Raw genomic sequence first — 23,148 nt, 5'->3', positions numbered from 1 at the left:
CTGATGAGCTTGCGCTCACAATGTTGAAGACCATGTGAGGATGGAGGAAGAAGGTATAGATTTAGGTGGCGTGCGTAGGGTGGTGTAGACTGCCACTAAAACACTGTGAAATAGACTTGTTATGTTGATTTTTATGTTGTTGTCCCAGGCATATGTGGTTTTACCAACCGGAAGGGGTGAGAGGTTGTGCTTAGTAGGCCGTTGTATGCAAACACACAGTGCAGGGGCATGGGACGAAGAGACCCCAGAAGAGTTTCACAGTTTTCTGGGATTGATCATTGACATGGGACTTCACTTCCCTCCCTAATATCCATTGCTACTGGGGAACCAAGTCTCTGAAGGGATCAGGGAGCGTTGACCAAATGAGAAATACATATTGTGTACACTTTTTCTCCATTGACATTGCTGTTTCAGTAGTTTCTTATTATTTCAAGTTTGGCAATGCAGAATCTGGTGTTGAACCTAGGTTTGGTAGCTACAGCCAGAAAGATTTTGGCGAAAATCTATCACAACAGCTGGCAGGCATTTCCGTCAAAATTTCAGCCTCGCCTTCAGCTGCTCCAACTACTACTCTGTCATCTTTTCATCAAGTACATATTCCTGTACAGCAGGAGCCAAAGAAAAATTGTTGGCTTTGTTATAAAAACAATACATAATAACACTAAAGTAGCTTCTATGGCCTGGAGTTTAGCGGTAGGTGACTGCTTTTTTGGTAAACAAAATTGCTGTCAGATTTGGCATTCTACAGAAGGGGATGCGTTTCGTTATGAGTCATAGGTCCTCTGTGTTTAACCTTCAGGTTCCCCACCCCACCTTTCCCTATCCTCCTCTGTGTGTGTGTGTGTGTGTGTGAGTTTGTGTTTATATGTGTGTATGTGTTTATTCTCAACAGGCTTGTTCTATGTAATCCACTTTCAAATGTTTAGACACATTGATTTTTGAGTGATGTTGAAGTTGATTGTATTCCTAGCTTTTCATAAATAATACATTTTATAGATGTATATCATTTTCATATTACACTAATTTATATAAGGAAGTTGTATCTGTTGAATCAAATGTATTCTATGTCTCTTCAGAATTGATCTTCAATAAATATACAGTATACTTACTTCCTGTATTACTCGTAAGGTACATGTTTTTCTTTTATATATCATTATTGTTGACTGTAGCATTTGCTTATATACAAATAAATGGTTTATTCTTATGGACCAAATACATCTAAACCATTGTGTCTGACTTCATTATTAGTTTTTATGCATACTTTTATGTTTTTGGTGAGAAAGAGAATGTGAATTCTGTCAACATTCTAAATCCCGTTTCCTGCATTTTTTTTACACTTATCACTTAATTTATCATAACTTTTGAAAGGTTAATGGTATTCCAATTCAGTCTTTTTTGTTAAATAGCCCACAACTTGCTGAACATGTCATACACTCTATATTTTTCTCTATCTCGTATAGAAATATGATGAAAATTCATTTTTATGCGAATGAAATTCAATTTTAACGAATTTCGGTATACATTTGGAGAGGATTTTCAAAGACTGTTCATTACTATATCAACATTACCATATGTATTTTACATCATTTGATAGAACTGACCCTTCTGATTACAATGGTATGTATATCCCATTGATGGTATGTATTATACTCAAGAAATAAGGTTTTTTGTGTAAGGAGGTCATCCAGCACCAAAAATGGAATGTTCGGCACGGGCACGAAAGGGTTAAGTTAACTAGTTACGCAAACCAAGGTTGGTAGTTTGGTAGGTCAAATGTTCCGAAACAGTCTTCTTTTGCTTTATTCATTATTTGCTGACACGTTTTCACACATTGTTGGTGTTTCTGGATTGAACTTTTAGTTTAAATCAGCAGAATTCTTCATTTTGGACTTCAGTTAGATGCTTGTCCCACTACATTATCAACTTGATTACATTAACCCTTTAGGCGCCAGAGGTTTTTTTCCGAAACGATCAATTTTGACATCTTCATTTCAAAAGGCTATATCTTAAAAGTGATAAGAGATAGAGACTTTCTGTAAATTAGAGAAATATTAAGGATGACCCAAAGTTTATGATTAAATTTCCCCATCTAATTAGCATATTATGACGTCATATGACGTGGCGGCCATCTTTGATTATAGAATTTTCATGAAAAGTCACATGTTTGAATGATAAAATTCAGCACTTCTTTCCCCCCAAAATGTCCCTCATCTTCTGTGTGCTATATTGCACAATACTGAATGCTCAGGTAAATAGTAAGTAGTAAACAAACTGTGTAAATCATTACTAATAAATGGCAGTAACAAACCGAATGAATGTAGCTGTAGGTTGGCCTTTTTGCTGTAGAGATTTTCCATTTACTACATACAGTAGGCACTCTGAAGCCATGTATGGGGTACATATATATTATTCATATGACACACAAACACAAGTAGACAAGACCTGTTTAGTTCAAAAGCTCACTCGCCACGGCAAGGCACAGATCAGGAGTGAGATGACGAGACAAGACGAGAGACAATGTTAGTATTTTTTTTTCTTTTTGTTGTTTTTGTTGATGTTTTTTTGGTTGTTTTTTTTAGCTGACAAAGACACATACATCACAAGGACATGAACTCACAAAAAAGAACACATAGTGTACACTACTATGGTCAGGGAAATAGATAGTAAATCAACAGTCTAAATCATTACTAATAAATGGCAGACAAAAAAAAGAATTTATGTAGCAGGCCTTTTGCTGTAGAGATAATGACTCCCTATCCATCCAGGTGACATTTCTTGTAGTGTTTCAGGGTGTGGTACCTCTCATTGCAAGGCACAACACAAAGACCCACCCCACACTGCCTACACATGTATTTTGTCTGACGGCGGCCTTTAGGGCGGGTCCGATCAGAACAAACGACACAATCTGGCTTACCATCAGCCTGGCACATAAAGTGGCGCTCAGTGAGTCTCTGTGGCATGTCTCCCAGTGAGGATGACTTTCGGCCTTTGTTGCTCTCTTTCCTGGAGAAGCCTTCCAGTAAAGCAGTGATGACATCCTGCACGAAGACTTTCAGGGGCTTGTGAGGAGCAGCAGTGCAGCGGCAGTAAATGATGTGGGCATTCACCATGCTTACACTGAGAATGCCATTGAAAATTCTATTGTACCATTTCCTTGATCTATGGGGAAAGAGGTAGGTCTTCATTCTCTGGTCTGCTGTGTCGACACCCCCCATGAATGAATTGTAGTCATCAACACAAACAGGCCTATTTATCTCCCTATAGCCACTATCAGTGTGTTTGGTCCTGATGCGCTTTCTGACACATGTGTTGGAATGCAGTGTAGAGAGCATTGTGAGGCGCTTTGTATCATGCCACGCACAAGCTAGCATTTTCCCCTTCCTCATGAAGACCGGGTCATCTCCCTTGCTCAATGGCAGCTGTTCACGGGTGAGGCCCTTTGGTATCCCCTTCCTGTTACTGCTGACAGTCCCACACAAACCCGAATCATTGTTTGCCAGCTCATCTGCTATGGCTGGCGAGGTGTAATAGCTGTCCATGTACACCTCATGCCCTTTCCCTGTGTACGGGGGCCATCAGCTCACGGACAACAAGGTGTGGGGCACCAAAATCAGCATTAGGCCTATTTTGTCCAGTGTACATGGACCACTGTAGCACATAGCCTGACTTTGCCTCACTCAGAACAAATACTTTGTAACCATATTTGTCTGGTTTGTTTGGGTTATACATTTTTAGGGTTGATTTTCCTTTGAATGCAATGGTCATTTCATCCAGTGACAGCTGCTTAGATGGGCCATACACTGCTGAAAACCGGGGGATGACCAAATTAATTATTGGGCGGATTTTGAATAGCCTGTCATAGCCTGGCTGACCCCTGTCAACATACTCCTCATTATTAGTGAAATGAAGGAAAGACAAAATCATCTCAAATCTATTCCTGGACATCACCTTCCCAAATCCAGGTGTTGCTGTTGGCCAATATTCAGCCCAATAATCCTCCAACTCTGACTTCTCTACCAGACCCATACTCAAATGCAGGGAAAAGAAGGCTTTCATTTCACTGACAGTTACGTCAGACCATTGATGAAATCTGGAGTGTGGCTGGAGTTGATGGGAGGTTAAAAACTGATGGGCATAGCGATTTGTCTCAATAACAAGTAAATTCCAGAACTCATCAGAGAGAAAGAGTGATAGAAAATCTAGGGGCGAATTGGCATTGGAGAGTTCTCTTTCCCCCAGATAACCAATTGGCTGATCAAAGGGCGTGATCCAACTTTGGTACTGCAATGCTCCTCATTGGCCAAGTACTCAAAGCCATCATCTTGCACTAAACTATTCATGGCTCCTCTGCCCCGTGTCACACCGCCTCTGCTCCTGCTGCGACTAGCACGGCCTGATCTGCCTCGCGCGCGCGCCGAGTGGAGAGAAGTTGCACAGCTCGAACTAGGCCTACTGTCATTCTCATTGCGACTCCCCCTGCCTCCACGTTGCCCCCTAACTGTCCTATGAACACTTCGACCTCGTCTAACATCCCCAGTGGCATTAGACAAATGCTCCAACAACACGTTACTGTCGCCGCGATTGCGGAGAGGCACACGGTCAGAAGACAAAGAAGCTAGCTGGCTAGTGCTGTAAAAAGACTGGACCCCCACATAACTTCCAGCCTCGTTTCCCACATCACTAACACGCCTGCTAACTTCCCGATGAACACTACGACCCCGTGAAACATTGTTCCCAGCACTAACATTGGGCAAAGGACCATCTACATTGGGCAAAGGATTCATTTGTGCTTGGTGTAGGTCTAAACTTTGTCCAGCTGCACCATTGCAAGGCAGGGACGCATCTGAAGCGTGGTGAGTAAACGAATCACCGTCATTTTCTAAAGGCAGATATTCTCCTTCAGAATCAGGGTCAGCGAATAGAAAACCCAACACTTCATTGCGGGTAAACTTTTCTGATGCCATTACACGATAATGTAGTGCAAATACTCTCTGACGTTGACAATACTGCTCTGATAAAAATGGCACACACGCACACTAGCTCCGGTATTTCTCGCACTGATTCAATGAGCTCTAGCGGGAAGATTTTGTATAGAAGCATGACGATTTTTCGACTCGGTGATGACGTATGACATGTCTGCCATCTAGTGGAGTGGAGTTTGAACAAATTATGACACCCTATTTGACAAAATTGGCCGTTTTATTCAGTGCCGCATCTTGTCGACTATAGTCGCCCGTGGCGCCTAGAGGGTTAAAAGTTTAAATGTTACAATTCTTGAATGTTAATAGCTTAAATGTTATTATATTGTTGTAGTTATAGCTCTGTATCTTAAATGTTTAAATGCTTCAATGTTAATAGCTTAAATGTTATTCTATTGCTATAAGTCGCTTTGGACAAATGCATCTGCCAAATTAATGAATGTTATCATACTTCTTGACACACCATGCACATCGATATTTCATACATTGTGTCTAACCTAATTCTGAAGCTGATATAATGGATTGGAGGAATGTAAAATTCGCTGATGTATTTAAATTAATGAAGAATACAGAAAACAGGATCATGATAACTGTAATATGTTTGTAGAACACCTGAATGGGCACAGTGCTGAGGATCAGAGATGAAGATGTTATCCAACAATGTGTTCTTCTCAGTGGTGGAGGTGGTAATGAGATTTGTGAATCCTTTTGACTGGAACAACTCATAGATTGGCTTCCTTCCATTGGTCAACATGTCCTCATTAAAATCCCCACAGACTATAACTGGACTATCAGCAATAACATGTAAAGACTCCAGTAGATGGCAGAGATTTGGCAAAAATAGGTTTGTGTTGTAATCCGGCGGTCTGTAAATCACTGCAATTAATAGTGGAACTGGAGCAACAACTTTCAAAACCAGGAATTCGAGATCAGTCACACCCTGTATGTATGGCACGTGATGGGCTAGAACATGGCTTTTTACAAACATAGCAACTCCCCCACCATTTTTCTGTGCAAAATGTGAAAGAGTAGTGTATGACACATGTCTATTGCGCTTATACATTTGATAGTTCTCCAATTGGATATTTTCTGGGACAAATGTGCCAAAAAGGTGTGTTTCAGTAAAGCACAAAATATCTGCGAGGCACAGTTCATGATGTCTCTTCACGTCATCGATGTGGGCTGACAGTCCTTCAGTGTTGTGATGGATCAGTGTTAAAGATGGTGATCTCAGAGTGAGGAGGCAGTGAAGAAGGGGCATGGCGTTTCCAAATGCAACTTTTTGCATACTGTCCACAGAAACCGTGACTTCTGGATCACCATATATTTGGTTTTCATCAAAATCAACTATGCGTAGACCATGTAGTAAGGTCGTTCTGCTGAGAGCAACGTATGCCATACCAGGTTCAAATATGCGCTGCAACGAGACCACTGCAGAAACTGTCGTCATGCCTTGACATTTGTGTATGGTACAACCAAAGGCTAGAGTCATTGGAAATTGGTGACGAACCACACCCTTTTTACTAAGAGGTTCCTCTACTCTTTCAATGTACACCAAATTGTCCGGTCCTTCTGGTCCTTTATTGCGATGTCTTTGCCCTGCATTGGGACTGTCCAATTCAACACCAAGCATTTTTACAAGTGATCTGCCATCTTGGTCGTGATAAACAATTTTACCAATCTTTCCAAATGAACCATTCACCAGTCCATCTTCTACATCTATGTTTCTCATGAGCATCACACGTGCACCGTTAGCAACTTGTAGTCTGTCTGGTAAATCCCCTTTACGTCCTTCAAAAGGTGCTCTCTGCCTTTCCATCCGACCAGTTCGTAGATCTTTTTTATAGTCATGTGCATCAATGTTGACCAGTTCAGAGTATAGAGCAGATATTGTGTTTGCATTGTGTTGGTTTACTTGTTTATTAGTAGCAAAAATATGCAGAATGTCTTTGGGACAGTCATCAGCTTGACATATGGCCTGGCCAAGTAGAGCTCTGTCTGCTTCAGATAATGCCTCTCCTTTGCGTTTCACCCTTATCCTGTTGAGCAGCTCAGCAAATGGCACATCATCTTTCTGGCGCATGATTTCTGTGAGAGTGACTACTTGGAATCGATCCTTCCAGATATCAAGAACATGATCCTCAAACACACAAAGAGGTTTGGCTTTACCAGGGGGACTTATCTGGTTGAAATCACCACAGGCCAGGATTGAGACTCCGCCAAATGGTTTCTTGCTGCCTTTGATTTCTTGCAGTCTCCAATTGACATATGCAAAGAGTGATTTTGATATCATGGACACTTCATCAATGACAATTATTTCAACATTGGACAAGGTTGCTCTCACTTCATCTAGACGGTTTCCAAGGCACTGGTAAGGTGGTTTAAGGCTTCTTGGCAGTTTCAGGACAGAATGCAGTGTCTTGCCAGATATGTTAAAAGCTGCTGTGCCGGTAAATGCTGTGAGAAGGACAGTGGGCATGGACATGTCTCTTTCCTCTGTGATGCGGGGTAACTTGCGGAGTATCTTTGATGCCTCTGTGTAGATGCATTTGATAAGGTGAGATTTGCCAGTTCCAGCTCCACCAGTGACAAAGTAAAAAAACTGATCAGCACTCTGTCCACACACTCGTCTCATGCACCACTTACGCACTGTATAGAATATAGATGCCTGCGTTTGATTTAGATTTTGATACATGTTACGGACTACAGTAGGGTCGATTTGAGGAGCCTCAAACATTGGTGCTGCACTTCCTCTGTCTGTGGTACTTGAGCTATATTCAGGAATGTCATCTCGTTCATTCATTTCATCTGGATTTATTTCTTCACGCTCAGAAATGCACTCAAGCCGAAGAAGCTCTGTCTCAGGTGCAAGTGTTGTCCATGCATCCTCCATAGGTCCATTTTCTTCTATGTTCTCAATCGCTTTCTCTATTGCATCACTGTTCTTTTCAAATTGTGACCTGTTCTCCTTGACAACAGAAACTACTCTCTCATTATAGTCTCTTCCAGGAAGACGTATAGAACCCAATGTGTAAAATGACTCATATGTTGGAAAACCTCTGGGTTTCAGCTGTAAATCTGAGCGATAAGGGAGGTACAGTTTGAGCAATGTGCCATAGAATTTCTCTGGAGCTTTTTGTTCAGAAAATCGGGCGTATCTGATAATGGCAGGCTTTCCTTTCGTTCGCTTCTGAATGAAGCCCATTTCATTTTGAAGTGGCAAAACCTTTTTTCCTTGTTTCTACCTTCCATACACAACTCTATAAGTGGAAGCAAACTCTGCCATAAACATTGTTGCAAACTCTGGTGTATCTGGTCTGTTTTTGTATTTGTCTACCATTCCGGACATCCAAACATTCTCTGAATCAGGGATTCTGTCATTTAGGTACCTTAAAGTGCCCATATTTTGACTATTTTTCAACAAGTTAAAATAGGTCTATGAGTTCCAGAAAACATGTTTCTGAAGTTGTTTGCTGGAAATAGCTCGTAGGAAACGATTACCTACCTCTATTCCCCTCTGTTTCAGCCCCTTTCCGAGTATGCTGTTTTCTGCTGCTCATTACATATTCATGATCTGCTGCTAATTTGGCCACGCCTGAAGCTTGTAGAATCTTTGCCCACGCCCCACTGACTGTTACCACTACTACTACGTTAACTTTTACATGGACATGGCGGCAGTAGTTCAACCATACATGTTTGAACCAGAATCGGATCCTGAAGGAGGGGAGTCTCCTGCAGAACCTGAGACTCAGAGAATTCAGCAAGACGCTTCTGAATGGTTAGTGAAACTTTCAATTTTTTTGAAACTTAGATATTAGTCAGTGTTTAGCCTGTGAAAGCTAACGCTAGGCTAGTCTAGCTATCGATAGCTAACGTTAGTGCCAGGTCAGGCACGATTATGAATTAATTCATTATTTATTAAACTTAATGAATTTGTATTCACACAGTAGTAAACTATATTGTGCTTCTTGTTCACTAAACGTGAAGTTAGAAGTGTCTTCTAAGCACCCCGCTGCTTCAAGCTTCGCTCGGTTGACATTGGCCAAGGTGGTTGGCAGATCCTGCAACCTGCTCTAACTTAAAATAACGTTACATTTGTTCACAGTAAAATTAGGGAAGGCTCCCACGCCATTGCTACAGACCGAGTGTTCCTAAAGTACAGTAGTATTTCTCTGTCATACTGATGAGGCTTGCATGTATGCGCAAGATGTATAGATGTTGGTGTATACTGGTGTGTTCGCATTGTAAACTTGAGAAAGTCTAGCCTAGCACAACTACTTACTATTCACCCACTTAGGTCAGGCTGAGAAAAAGTACTAGCTAGCTGAAGCACGCTCGTTCAAATGTAAATGTGGGTGCTATTGTTGTGTAAAAAAAATATAGGGTTTATTATTTCTTTAGCTTTTCATGCAGGACTCCTTTTGTATGGGTTTGTTTAGGTGCACATGTGGAAATTGTGCAACAATGCCGTCAGAGTCTGAGAACTTATGCTGCCAGGAGGTACCACAGGTAACGTGATCTTTCCTCTATACTTATGTTTGCAATATATGATTGCAGATAAGATGCCACTGCAGATACTTACCTTATGTTATGCATAATAGGTTACAAGACGACTGCAACAGCTGGAAGAAAGGCCTCCATGTATGATAGACCGTGAAATTTTAGTTTCTCAGGTACAGTGGGTCCCAGTTAAAAATTGACACTTCATTCACGATCATGGTGAATGGTGAAATGTAAGTACAACTGCAGCCGCTTGGGAGCAGCATAGTCCGCTGTGGAGTTCCACGGTCGAACCAGACGGCGCATTCGACAGCAAGGGCTATGATTGGCCGAGTTTTCAGTGCGTTTCTCTGTGTTTTTAGCAGCCCCTGCAACATGCTAGTCCACTGTAGCCTAAGCCTTGTACATAATGTTAAACATAGTTTTGGATTCAGTGGCAAGATTTCTTGATTGTACAGCGTCTGTCTCTCAGTAATGTTTTAAAATGAGAGCTTCGTCAGCTGGCAGTAGGCTACTTTGTCATGAGAAGTTCGCTTGCTAACAGAACATAAATATGCTGCCCAGAAACCTTGTGAATAGTTCTGATTTTTTTTACTACACTAACGAGGTTGAAATATAGACTTTGCCTACAGCATCTCCTTAACAGTAATGTTAACAAAATGACAGCATTCATATGACAAAGAAAAACGAATTCGGTCACTCAAGACACAAGCCACAGCAACCAGTGTAGGCTACAGTCCTACCCAATAGGCCTACTCGAAGCAGATAGCGTTGTCTGACGGTCGAGTGGGTTAATGCACGTATTTCCAGAACAGGTCTGCAACTTTCAGGTAGTTCTGAGTTCGAATCTAGGCAGGAGCAGAGCCATATAAAGGCCTAGGCCTATTGTTATCATTTTTTGCAAGGTGTTGCTCCTGGCAATACTTGTTTATAAGACGTTTGGTGATTAATTGATAGCTGTTTTTGGGACACGTTAAACATTCTTTATAATGAGCGCATCCGGGGAGTAAAACGACTGTTACGCGCTGTTACAACTGTAGGCTACAATGATTGCAATACAAAAATATGCGCGTGTTAGTTTAGTTAGTTTTGTGATGTTTTGCACTTTTGCCTCATGTGTTTTCAGGTTTGAGGGCTTTTTTGGCAAGATTGACCTTGGTTAGACTCTGCATATGTTATTTCTCCGTATGGAAAATAAAGTCAATTTTCGACACACGTCTGTTATTAGTTCAATAACAAGTGTTGCTTGTTAAAACATGTGACTAGTGAAACTCAAATGATTTTAGAAATATTTAGCCAAAGCCAAAAAGTGTTAGAGAGAAGGAGAGACGCCGGTGCAGCTCAGATGTCTTCTTAATTTTCTTTATTCTTTAGTAAAAGGTGCAGAACATTATTAAACTTTGACTAACGTTTCGATGTTCGTTAGTCAAAAACATCGACACATCGAAATGTTAGTCAAAGTTTAATAATGTTCTGCACCTTTTACTGAAGAATATTGAAAATTAAGAAGACATCTGAGCTGCACCGGCGTCTCTCCTCTCTAAAATATCTGTCCTGGCCTGGTTGCAACAGATTGTGGCCAAACGACAGAAGCGCGGAGAACCCTCCTTTGTCTACCAAAAAGTGTTACTTTGTGCCCCGCGCTCCCCCACTGCTTGTGAAAGAAGGGGAGGGGGGCTTAACGTGAAAAAGCTTAATGTCACAAAACGGCAACGAGTCGCCTTCATAATGGTAGGCTACAGGAAGTGGGGGAGGGTATGGGATGACCAGAGCCGTCATCTATCGTCTTTCCAGGCACACAGCTCGTTATATAGCCTATCGACTGTCTTAACAGATAGGCTTTGCTCTTGGGTTTGGCCTTACAGCGAACTCAATGCTCTTGTTGCTTGCAGTTTGTTAAATAAAGCGATGCAGATTACATTATTTATTTCTGATTAATTGCGTCTTTTGATGTATTTTGCAACATTTGCTTGTTAGGCTGGGCTACTGTCAATGTCCTGTACAGGTCAATGTTCAACAATTGCTGGTGTAGGCCTAGGCTATTAATCAATTAGGGACTGTTCGTTATTTATTTAATTAAGGGGCTACCGGAGGAGTTTTGGGAGCGTTAGTCAAAAGAGACGTGACCCTCCCTCGCCAGCAAGATTTTTTTCCTAGGGTTAGGGGAGAATTTTCCTCGTCCAGTCAATTCTGGACATGGGTCAGAATTACGCCCAAACCAAGGGGGTAGGGGTTAGGGGTCATGGGGTTGGGTTAGGTAAGGGTTTGTCCTTTGCCCAGCTCTCCGGGTCAGAGGGGGGGAACCAGGGTCAAGGGTTAGGATTAGGGCTAGGGGTGGGCTTGGGGTAGGAAATTGGTTGGGGGTTAGGGTTAGGGGAGAATTTCCCTTGTCCAGTCAACTTCGGACCTGTGTCAGAATTACGCCCAAACCAAGGGGTAGGGGTTAGGGTTAGGATTAGAATATAGAGAAGGTACAGGCAACTTGTGGTAAGGGAGGAGGAAATGTGGCTTCGTGCCTGCCAAGGATCGAACCCGGGACTCCTGGGTGGTAACCCCCAGCCCATGCACTCTGCCACCTGTGCTTTTGGATATGGCTAAGAAAAGACAACCTATAAAGAAAAAGGGGGGGGAAAGGGAAGGGAAGGTAAGAAACAAAAGGGTGGGAATTGAACCCTGGTCCTCAGCGTGGCATACCCCAGGTTTACCCCTGAGCTATTGAGCAGATGCTCACTTTGGAATCCCAATTGGATTTGTCACAGAGGTTAAGGTTAGGGTTATGATATGATTTATACTTATCACTGAGGTTAGGGTCAGGGTTTGGGTTAAGATAAGGGTTATGATATGATTTATACTTATCACTGAGGTTAGGGTTAGGATATGGTTTTGATAAGATTTAGACTAAGCCATAAATTACACACAAATGGAGAAGGGAAAAAAAGGGGGGGGGGGGCAGAGCCAGGAATTGAACCCAGGACTCCCGGGTGTCTGGTCGGCACTCTTCCTCTATACTGTTGAGTATAAGGCAGTTTCCTGAGAAAAAAGTAATCTATAAAACACATAATTAATAGCAAGAAAAAGAAATAAAAAAAAATTAAAATAAAAAAATAGAACTAATGAGGTGTTCCAACAGGAAAATCCTGGTTTTTAAATCCTAGTACTATATAGACCAATCCTAATTGACTAAAGTGGCATACAGACACCCCAAAATCCGCAAGCAACACACTTTTTAACCCATTGTATACCTATGACATTCTACAAGAGTAGACTTAGTAATTTTTTATTTTTTTTATTTTTTGTGGGAGAAAAAAATAAGAATACAATTTTCTCACTTTAGAAGTTTTTTTGAGGGTTTTTTGTACAGTAAGATTTTTTAGTCTATGTGTTGATCATCTTGGTCTCTAAGTTTCCCAGGTAAAACTAACATGGTCTCCATAAAAGTCAAGACATCACTTTGTTTAAACCCATACTAGTATTAAACACTGGAACGTCAAAAAGATGTTCTAGAACCCTAGACAACAATCAACAAGGACAAGGGAGACACAGCCACAGGTTCGCTTTATTGGTAACAATCCTGGAAAGGAGCAGGCAGAATAAGGAGGTTCAAATGATGGTAATAACACAGTAATGGTAAGATCCTAATAAGGTAATAGACTAGTAATACACTAGTAATTACACAGTAATAGTATGATCCCAATAAGGTAATACACTAGTAATTACGCAGTAATAACATGATCTTAATACGGTAATACACTAGTCATACACTAGTAATTACATGAGGCGTAAATTACCATTTTTTATTTAAGCCCCACGGTTCAATTGTGTTAAGTTTTAACATCCACCTACGTTCAACATTCAGTCTATGTTGCTTGGTCCAGGAATGGTCTGATTGGAGGCCCATGATTCTAAGCTGATCAATGGAATGAATTTGAAAATGGTTGTAAACGCACCTATCCTTGTTCTTACGGATGTAGTAAAGGTGTTGTCTGACTCGTATTTTCATGGAATGTTTGGTTTCACCAATGTATAGGGCACCACAAGTCATGCATTTAACGGCATAGACCAGATTTACAGAGTCAGGTTCAAGGCGTCTAACAATTGGTGCACCCTTACCTGTGAGGGAGTTAACTATGTAATGTGGGAACAGAAAAGGCCCATTTTCCCGCTGTGGACGGTCAAAACGTGTATGAACTAACATGTCTTGTAAGTTCCTGTTTCTCCTATATGCAGAAACCAGGCGGAAGTCTTTGAGTTCAGGAAGTTGGTGTTGTACTTGATTAAAGTGATTTTTTAAGGCTCTGTTCACACCAGACAACTGTGTATGAAAGGTGTGAACAAAAGGAATTAAGGTGGTCTGCCCAGAAAAATCTCTACGCACCTCCTGATACCGATCAAAGGAACGCCTAACCTCAGACTTGATGCCCCTCAAGAATCTCCTGCTATACCCACGGGGACGAAGCGCAGCAAAGAGCGTTCTAGTGGCCTTTTCAACATCCTCCTCCAAGGAACAGATCCTTCTAAAGCGTATAATCTGGGATTTTATAATACCCCGAAAAGTATGTTTAGGATGGAATGATTTATGTAAGAGGGCATGTGTATCAGTACTTTTAAAGAATATACGGGTGGCCAATTTTCTCCTACCCTCGCCCCCATCCTCAACCATGAAAACCTCAGTATCCAAAAATTCCAAACGCTCGGTCTGAACATTGCTAGTAACCTTAATAGAAGGATGGTGTGTATTAAGAACCTCTACAAAGTCCTGAAAAGCAGTCAAACCATGGCTCCAGAGACCCCACACATCATCAAGGTACCTAAAGTACATATCTGGAAGGAAGCTGCACTTGGGGAAGGCCGTCTCCTCCCAAGATGCCATGTAAATATTGGCATACGAGGGAGCAAACGTCTTCCCCATAGCTGTGCCATGTATCTGTAAGTAATGCTTACCATTAAAACAAAAATCATTTCTAGTGAGGCCCAATCGTAACAATTCCAGCACCGCTCCATCTGGCCGGTCAGGGTCTGGATATTTCCTGAAGGCCTCCTGCACAGCTATCAAGCCCAGTTCTGTATCAATGTTGGTGTACAGTGATGTAATGTCAATGGTAAACAAAATGGTATTCTGCGGTATAACCAAGTCCCTAATCTTTGCCACAAAGTCATAAGTGTCTTTAACATAACTTAAATGACGTTGTGAAATAGGATTAAGAAAGAATTCTATATATTGTGCTATGTGGTATGACTCTGACCCGCAGTCACTTACAATCGGACGTCCCGGTGGTATCCCTGGAAGAGGCCAGGTGTCTAGCTTTTTATGGACCTTGGGCAGTAAATAGAACAGTCTAACCCGGGGTTCATCCGGACCCACCAAAAATCTCCTCTGGCGTTCGGTAATGAAGCCCTGGCTCTTAAGGCGATCCAGAATGGGCTCCTGGAGCTCCCGGGTGGTCATCTGGATCGGTTGTTCAAGAGGGATGTAATGCTCTGTTCTAGATAACTGCCTCTCTGCTTCGCGCAAGTACTGGGCCCGGTCCATAATGACTATCAACGAGCCCTTATCCGCTGGCTTCATCACTAAAAGTTCATTCTGTTGTAATTGACTAAGGGCTGACCGCTGTACCGAGGTGAGATTGCTAACGGGGGGATCCCCGGAGCCAAGACAAGCCCGCTCGACCAGGACCAAATCTTTTTGACAGAGTTGTATTATGTCATCTGAAATTTGGTTTTCTGGGGGTTCCCAACTAGAGGGATTTTGAAAGGGACAGACTTTATAATCAAAAAAATCCAATAATGTGAGTCTTCTGTGATAGGTGTGAAGAGCTTTGCGAAGTCTATTCTTGTCTAGATGTTGGGGCGTAGGAATGAAACTGAGGCCCTTGCTAAGTACCTCAATTTCTGACTGATTTAAGACAAAATGGAGTGATAAATTCATAATATTGTTAACAACTACTGGGGCTGTAGGGCACCTAGTCCCCCTGTGCAGTTTAAATGTTGAAGCCAAAGGTGAAGCATCCTCTCAGCTGTCTTTTTATGCCAGTGAATCCTATCCTGGGAATTAACATAAAATTGTTGACTATCTAAAGGGGGTAAGAAGTACTTATCCTTCTTCTCCACTCTACGGTTGAACTCACAAATGCGTTCAATGGAGCTGACATCCAATAATCGGGAGTAGGTAATCTGGGCAACATAAACTAAAGCATTTGGGAACCTGGCAGTGCAGGTCCGATAAAGCTCTAAAAATTGCTTCCAAGTGGTTAATGGTTCATTCAAGTTGGTACAATTGATGATACCTGCCGAGATGATCACCACCTCAACCTGATCGTGTAAACCAAGCGGTTTGACTAGTTCCGTAAGGTGATGGAAGGCCGCCCCCGGGAAGCTATCTATTTGTATACTGGAATTTTGGAACGATGGTATCTGGCTCAAATTGGAGTCTCCAAAAATTACTATAGGTTTCCTAATGGTTAAGGCCCAATCCCGACCCTTCATGTGTCTAGTAGGATAGAACAGAGGAGAGGTCTCAGGAGGACAAAGACCCGTGCTTAGAGGTAAGGAGGTGGACTCAGATTGGCCTCTGATTGTGGTGTCATTAATGACCTTTGTTCGGGGCTCAATCATCCTAGTCCCATTATCCAAACCCTGTATTGCAGTAGGTCTCCGTCCAGAGTACTCTCCCCCACTAGCATCTATAGAGGAAGAAGGAAAGACATTATCCACAAGATTGCTTTTTCTCTTACTACAAGATAGTCTGTTTTTAACAGTTTTTGGGGGCACAGGATTAATTACTAGAGGAGAAAGAGAAACTGCCGCTTGCACAGAGGCGGCCTTCACCATTCCAGGTCTTAAAGACTCGTCAGTAGTCTGCTCTATGTGGTCAGGCACAGTAGGGTCAGGGGATATAACGGTTGCCAAGTTGGAAAGAGGCAGAGGGGCATCAAGTTCGAGGTCTGATAAATCCAAAGGAGAAATCGCCTCTGGTCCAATGATCTGTGCTATGACGGGTCTCTGTTTAGGGACCACGTCTATGACTGGAGAAGATGTCAAGGGTTCAATGTTATTAACTGGTTGTAACCTCTCTTTAGGTGCAATGACCTGTGCTCGGACAAGGATCTGTTGAGGGACCATACCTAGAGACGATGTCAAGGGCTCAATGTTATTAACTGGTTGTAACACCTCTGGTGGTGCAATGACCTGTGCTACAACCGGTCTCTGTCTTGGGATCCTGCCTAAGGCTGGAGGTGATGTTGAAACCTCAATGTTATTAACTGGTTGTAAACCCTCTTGTTCCAGTAATCCTTTAGTTGTTGCAATGGAGCTATCTGTTAACTTTCTCCCATATCTAGACTTAGCCCATTTGATCGCTTTGTCAAAGGCCTCCAAATTAAAGTTTTCCAAGCCAATTAACAAAGTGGAGATGGTAGCATCATAGTGTTCCAAAAGAATTTTCTGAATTTCTTTCATCCAATTATTAGTCATTTTAGAAACCCTATTGGTAGTGGAAACCAAAGGGCAAGCTGGTTTAATGAATTTTGTTAATCTTTGAACCTGCTTAGTCATGCCTGGGGGGAGTAGGCCCTGTTGAAAGGTCCTATTCAATATTTCAGAATGATGTGTAGCCTGAAGAAGTTTAAAGTATTTCTTTGTAAGTTGAAAAGAATTGGTATCCAACCTAGTAGTAGTGCGAACCTGACGACTGGACTCACCTTCTCCCTGCAGAGTGGAGAGCACCTCATAGCGATTATGGAGTGGTACACTCATGTTAACGCCACTCCAAAGTCAGAAAAATAGTTTAAAAGAGGGCAGGAGAGAAGGAGAATTGCAAAGGGTACAGGGACAAAGTGAAAGAAGAGACTAGGAATAAGTGCTAAAAAGGACAAAACAATAAGACAATTAATGGTTATTAGACAAACTGGCCAAAAAATTAAATGTAAAAATACACAGAAATAATCCCCTTAAAAAACCAACCAAAATTCCATCAAAATGGAAGACAAACATTTCAAGGCACCCACCTTTGGGTTGAGTCCACCTCCATTAAAAATTCTATAAAAAAATCTTAAGGAGGGAGTGAGTGTCCAAAAATTCCTCAGGAATTCAATCAAAAGGTTCAAAAAAAGAGTCTTAAAAATCCCTAAAGGGCATCCTTGGATTGTTGGAAAGCTCAATGATGTTAGTTGAGATCTTGAAACTCAGCAATTGGGTAAAGGCAATGCTATTAGGCTAGGCCCAAATTCACTCAAACATTTCTCAAACAGTTCACTGCAAGTCACAATTGGTGAAGGGAAAAAAATGGTGCACCTTACAAGAAAGCCACTCCAAAGTGCTATGTTCTAAGATGGTCAAACCACACAGCAAACATCAAAAAGAAGCTTTTACCAAGTCCCAGTCCGAGTGAGGATCTCCCAGAGCAAATAATCCAACACAATATCCACAGAAAGGTCCCAGAAAGACACGTTGACTCAATCCTGAAGAATCCTTGAGATGCAGAAAGTCTCCCAGTTAAAACTTTAAAAAGCGCAGCATTGTGCCCGACGTTTCATGCCGTAGAGGTATTTCTTCAGGGGCTAAGGACATGTGCTACAAAATGGAGTCTTTTTAAGCAATGAATGTAGAGGAAATGGAGGCTAAGGGGAAGTGACACAAAAAGGTGGGGCCAGTCCACCAAAATAAGAGTTCATATCAAAATAAATAAATATCAAGACATTTAAACAAAAAGAATAAGTGCTCCAAAATGGGTTTTAAATGGTGTTAAACTTAAAAAGAAAAAAGGAAAAACAAGAAACTGCTATATTTAAACTTGAATAAGGATTTTACAAGTCCTATTTCCTACATTAATATTACAAGTATATAAACTTTAGATGGTACATTTTCCAAATCACAAGGCACAGACAAGGTTAGGATTAGAAGGTACAGGCAACTTGTGGTAAGGGAGGAGGAAATGTGGCTTCGTGCCTGCCAAGGATCGAACCCGGGACTCCTGGGTGGTAACCCCCAGCCCATGCACTCTGCCACCTGTGCTTTTGGATATGGCTAAGAAAAGACAACCTATAAAGAAAAAGGGGGGGGAAAGGGAAGGGAAGGTAAGAAACAAAAGGGTGGGAATTGAACCCTGGTCCTCAGCGTGGCATACCCCTGAGTTATTGAGCAGATGCTCACTTTGGAATCCCAGTTGGATTTGTCACAGAGGTTAAGGTTAGGGTTAGGGGCGAACACTTACACACACATGGATGTTTCCGGGAATGCCAGCTCAAACACACAACACTGCATCCCTGAGGTGTGGAGTAGGTATCCCACTGCATCATCACAGGCTTGTATTTAAACCAAATAAGCCACAAAAGGTTCAAATTCCTGCCCACAAAGGCCTCTGTAAGATGGGCTTGAACAAGGGCTGAAATGGGGTGAACAAACATTACCCGGGCTCACACACACACACGCACTGGGGTGAGAGAGGCGGAGAGGTGTACATGTGCTCCCCGAGCTCACACACACACACACTGGGGTAAGAGAGTACTGTTTGGGTGCTGCATAGAGGCGGAGAGGTGTACATGTGCTCCCCGAGCTCACACACACACACACTGGGGTAAGAGAGTACTGTTTGGGTGCTGCATAGAGGCGGAGAGGTGTGTGTGTGTGTGTGTGTGCTCCCCGAGTGTGTGTGAGCTGTCTTCGGCCTAACAGAGCTATGTGTGCCCTCCCAGGTAGCCTGTGTGTGTGTGTGTGCTCCCCGAGTGTGTGTGAGCTGTCTTCGGCCTAACAGAGCTATGTGTGCCCTCCCAGGTAGCCTGTGTGTGTGTGTGTGCTCCCCGAGTGTGTGTGAGCTGTCTTCGGCCTAACAGAGCTGTGTGTGCTGCGTGTGTGTGTGTGTGTGCTCCCCGAGTGTGTGTGAGCTGTCTTCGGCCTAACAGAGCTGTGTGTGCTGCGTGTGTGTGTGTGTGTGCTCCCCGAGTGTGTGTGAGCTGTCTTCGGCCTAACAGAGCTATGTGTGCCCTCCCAGGTAGCCTGTGTGTGTGTGTGTGCTCCCCGAGTGTGTGTGAGCTGTCTTCGGCCTAACAGAGCTGTGTGTGCTGCGTGTGTGTGTGTGTGTGCTCCCCGAGTGTGTGTGAGCTGTCTTCGGCCTAACAGAGCTGTGTGTGCTGCGTGTGTGTGTGTGTGTGCTCCCCGAGTGTGTGTGAGCTGTCTTCGGCCTAACAGAGCTATGTGTGCCCTCCCAGGTAGCCTGTGTGTGTGTGTGTGCTCCCCGAGTGTGTGTGAGCTGTCTTCGGCCTAACAGAGCTATGTGTGCCCTCCCAGGTAGCCTGTGTGTGTGTGTGTGCTCCCCGAGTGTGTGTGAGCTGTCTTCGGCCTAACAGAGCTGTGTGTGCTGCGTGTGTGTGTGTGTGTGCTCCCCGAGTGTGTGTGAGCTGTCTTCGGCCTAACAGAGCTGTGTGTGCTGCGTGTGTGTGTGTGTGTGCTCCCCGAGTGTGTGTGAGCTGTCTTCGGCCTAACAGAGCTGTGTGTGCTGCGTGCGTGTGTGTTTGTGCTCCCCGGGTGTGTGTGTGTGTGTGTGGGCTGTGCTGGGCCTTCAACAGGCCTCTCTGGCTACACGGCGGTGTGTGTGTGCTCTCAGGGTCACACACGCGCGCGCAGGGCACAGAGAGAGAGAGAGAGAGTCTTTGGAGCCTCTGTGAGTAGCTGCAGCCTATGTGAGCACAAGCACTCTTCCCCAAGCCACTCTGTGCCTCTCCAAGCATCAGGGGTCAAACCAGAGGTCAGGCTGTAGCTAGGAGGCCTCTGACAAGGCCTCACTCTAAGTTGGGGCCTCTGTGAGTAGCTGCAGCCTATGTGAGCACAAGCACTCTTCCCCAAGCCTCTCCGAGCATCAGGGGTCAAGTCAGAGGTCAGCAGTAGCTAGTAGGCCTCTCACAAGGCCTCAGCCTAAGTTGGAGCCTATGTGAGCAGTTGGGGCCTGTGTGTGTGTGGGGGGGTGGCTGTGTGTGTGTGGGGGTGCTGCAGTGGGTCTAGCACAGCTCTCTGTGTCTCTCCTAGCATCTAGGCCCAAGTTGGGGCCTCTCTGAGCAGTTGGAGCCTGTGTGAGCATTAGGGGCCTATGTGTGTGTGTGTGTGAGTGTGTGTGTGTGGGTGGGTGGCTGGGTGGGTGTGTGTGGGTGTGAGGGGTCTGCAGTGGGTCTAGCACAGCTCTCTGTGTCTCCCCAAGCATCTAGGCCCAAGTTAGGGCCTCTGTGAGCAGCTGGAGCCTGTGTGAGCAACAGGCCCCTCTCTCCGTCCCTCTCTATCTCCTGCGCGCGCGTGTGTGCGTGTGTGTGGCTGTGAGCGCTGGGGGGGGTCTAGCACAGCTCTGTGTGTCTCTCCCTGCTCCTAGGCCCAAGTCGAGCCCGTCTGAGCACAAACACTCATCCCCAGACCTCTCCCAGCCCTGCAGGGCAAGCCTCTCGATTCCAGGTAGCCAGTTTTTAAAAAAAAAGCCCTCTGAGAGCTGAAAACACTCAAAATGGAGCAAATAGCTGCAAACAGAAGAGGCTAAAAGTGGTCAAACTGTCTGAAATTCATGCCCGGGCGGCCCACCGGAGGCTGGGGTCGAAAAAATACTGACAGGGGGTCAAAAAGGGCAAAAACTGTTAAAATAGCTGTTTAAAAAAGCCTGAGATTGGAGTTGAGCTCTCGCTGCCCTCTGGTGGGAAAAGGCGGGTGCTGAACCCACGCAGAGGTCAAAGTCAATGCCCACTAGGGTCCCTGCCTGTCTGGGTGCAACAGGTGAGTAGCTGGGGGCCGTAGAAGAGGCCAAAATATGCAAAAAATGCCCAAAAAAGTCCCCTCCCCTTCGCCGTGGCCACCCCGAAAATGGCTGGGAATAGTAGCCCCCGTAGAAAAAACAAGGCCCCCGCAGGAGAATGTGGTCAGAAAGTGGGGGGGGGCTGGCCAGAGAGAAGTCAAAACTGGCCAAGGTGTTTAAAATTCCTGCCCAGGAAAGTGCCCCCAAGCTGGGGGAAAAATGGCCAAAATGTGTATAAAAGCTCCCAATGTTGAAAAAAAAACTCCTCTCTGTGTCTCTATCAGGGCCAGAAACAGGCCCAAAAGGCCCAAAAAGCCCCAAAATGGATGAAAAGGCTGCCCAGAAAAGTGTCCAAAAACGACCAAAATGCATAAAAATCATGCCTGTAGAGGTGCATGGAAGCTGGGATGAAAATGTGTAAAAATGGGCAAAATGTAAAAAAAGATAGAATAAAAAGGATGAAAATGATGAAAATGGATAAAATGTGAGAAATGGCGCCCTCTGCGGGACACAAGAGTAACCAGGTTCACCCTGGGTAGCCAGGTATACCATGGGAGGCTAGGTTAACCATGGGTTTTCGTTCAAAACCTAAGTCCAAAAGTGAAAACTCGCTCAAAACCTAAGTCCTGACTTATTTAATTATATACGCGGGGCAGGTGGCAGGCTCCGTAAACGGCTACCCGGGGTGGCCAGAAAATGTGTCCGAGAGCTTGGGACACTTCTGAGGAGCTCCCCTTGGCCTGGAGGTACTCTTATTGACCCCCCCGCGCCGGGTATCGGCGCGAAATCGAGGAGAGGGTAAAAAAGTGGACTTAGAAAAATTTTGGCAAAAAGTTGAAGTCCCAGGCAATGCATCCAGTATGTTTTCCCCGAACTTTGGCACTCTTTTTGGGCCTTTTGGAGTATCAGACACATGGTCAGAGTGGATGGAAGTTCTCAGACATCCAGGCTACCCCAGACTGAGCCAGTTGAGTATCCGACCACGGTGCACTGTGCTGGGCCACACGTGTGGGTCAATGGGGTCTCATGGAGGTCAAAAACCAAAATTTCAGAGAATGTTCCCTGGTACTTTCTGTCACTTCCTACGAGTCTGGTGGACCTCCACACACCCCAGAAAGGGCCGAATGCTTACCCAGGAATAGTTGCACTGTGCTGGGACATGTTAAAGGGAGTGTGGGTAGCCCTGGAGGTCTGAAACCAAAATTTCAGAGAATGTTCCCTGGTACTTTCTGTCACTTCCTACGAGTCTGGTTGACTTCCACACACCCCAGAAAGGGCCGAATGCTTACCCAGGCATAGTTGCACTGTGTTGGGGCACGTTAAAGGGAGTGTGGGTAGCCCTGGAGGTCTGAAACCAAAATTTCACAGAATGTTACCAGGGACTCTCTGACACCTCCTACGAGTCTGGTTGACTTCCACACCCCCCAGAAAGGGCCGAATGCTTACCCAGGCATAGTTGCACTGTGTTGGGGCACGTTAAAGGGAGTGTGGGTAGCCCTGGAGGTCCGAAACCAAAATTTCACAGAATGTTACCAGGGACTCTCTGACACCTCCTGGAGGTCTGACTCGCCTCCACTGCCACCGTACGGGATGCATACAGGTGCATGCTCACAGCCAGAAATCTAAGCTCCACGGACACTTTTCAGCACGTTAAACCCACACCCAAACGCTATCACCTGACCGATTGGAGTACGAGACCCGCCAGGGGAGGCACCCCGACCGCCCCGTGCGGCCGGACGCACCTCCCCGAACCCAGCGGGTCCGCCACCAGGCCGGGGGTACATGAGGCTCCACGGAGCCTCCGCCCCCAGCGCCGAAACGTTCTGTTGCGAGGCCCAGAAGCCCCGTCTGACCGAGCCGTCCGAAACAGGAGGCCGTCGGCGGCGAGGCGGGCAGGGCTCACCCCCT

The 23,148-nt window shown here is 44.4% G+C and overlaps 2 long non-coding RNA genes across 2 annotated transcripts; one reads left to right on the top strand and one right to left on the bottom strand.

The window, feature by feature from the left end:
• Window positions 1-8,588: 8,588 nt before the first annotated feature.
• LOC121701886 lies at window positions 8,589-9,632 on the top strand. Its single transcript, XR_006028320.1, has 3 exons — window positions 8,589-8,757; window positions 9,419-9,488; window positions 9,581-9,632. It is a non-coding gene; the product is annotated as an uncharacterized LOC121701886 (long non-coding RNA).
• A 7,575-nt stretch (window positions 9,633-17,207) lies between these two features.
• LOC121701181 lies at window positions 17,208-17,844 on the bottom strand. The gene is made up of 2 exons (XR_006027628.1): window positions 17,483-17,844; window positions 17,208-17,337 (listed from the first exon to the last, which is right to left on the bottom strand). It is a non-coding gene; the product is annotated as an uncharacterized LOC121701181 (long non-coding RNA).
• Window positions 17,845-23,148: the final 5,304 nt, after the last annotated feature.

This window comes from Alosa sapidissima, chromosome 2, assembly GCF_018492685.1.
Source record: "Alosa sapidissima isolate fAloSap1 chromosome 2, fAloSap1.pri, whole genome shotgun sequence".
Lineage (NCBI taxonomy): Eukaryota > Metazoa > Chordata > Actinopteri > Clupeiformes > Clupeidae > Alosa > Alosa sapidissima.
The sequence above is the reverse complement of the archived record's forward strand: the minus strand, read 5'-3'. Positions and strand labels throughout refer to the sequence as shown.